The following is a 373-nucleotide window of genomic DNA, read 5'->3' as shown; positions in this document are numbered from 1 at the left end:
GAGCTGGAGCGTGTGAGGGAGCTGCTCAGCAGCTCGATGAGAGAGGCTGAATGTAGTGGGGAGATTCGAGGCGCAGCAGTGCGACAGGGACGCCGAGGTGGCTGACCTGAGGGAGCAGCTGCGTGAGGCGGAGGAGCGCGCGAGGGACGTGGAGGCGCAGCAGTGCGACAGGGACGCCGAGCTGGAGCGTGTGAGGGAGCTGCTCAGCAGCTCGATGAGAGAGGCTGAATGTAGTGGGGAGATTCGCGGCGCGCTCGAGGATCAACTAGAGGATGCTGCAAGGGAGATCCGGGAACTCCGAGAGCAGTTGGCCGTCGCGCAGGTTCGTCGAGAGGCGCTGGATGCCGAGCTCGCTGACCTGAGGGAGCAGCTG

Source organism: Leishmania donovani, chromosome 22 (genome assembly GCF_000227135.1).
Source record: "Leishmania donovani BPK282A1 complete genome, chromosome 22".
Taxonomy (NCBI): domain Eukaryota; phylum Euglenozoa; class Kinetoplastea; order Trypanosomatida; family Trypanosomatidae; genus Leishmania; species Leishmania donovani.
Note: the sequence above shows the minus strand (reverse complement) of the source record.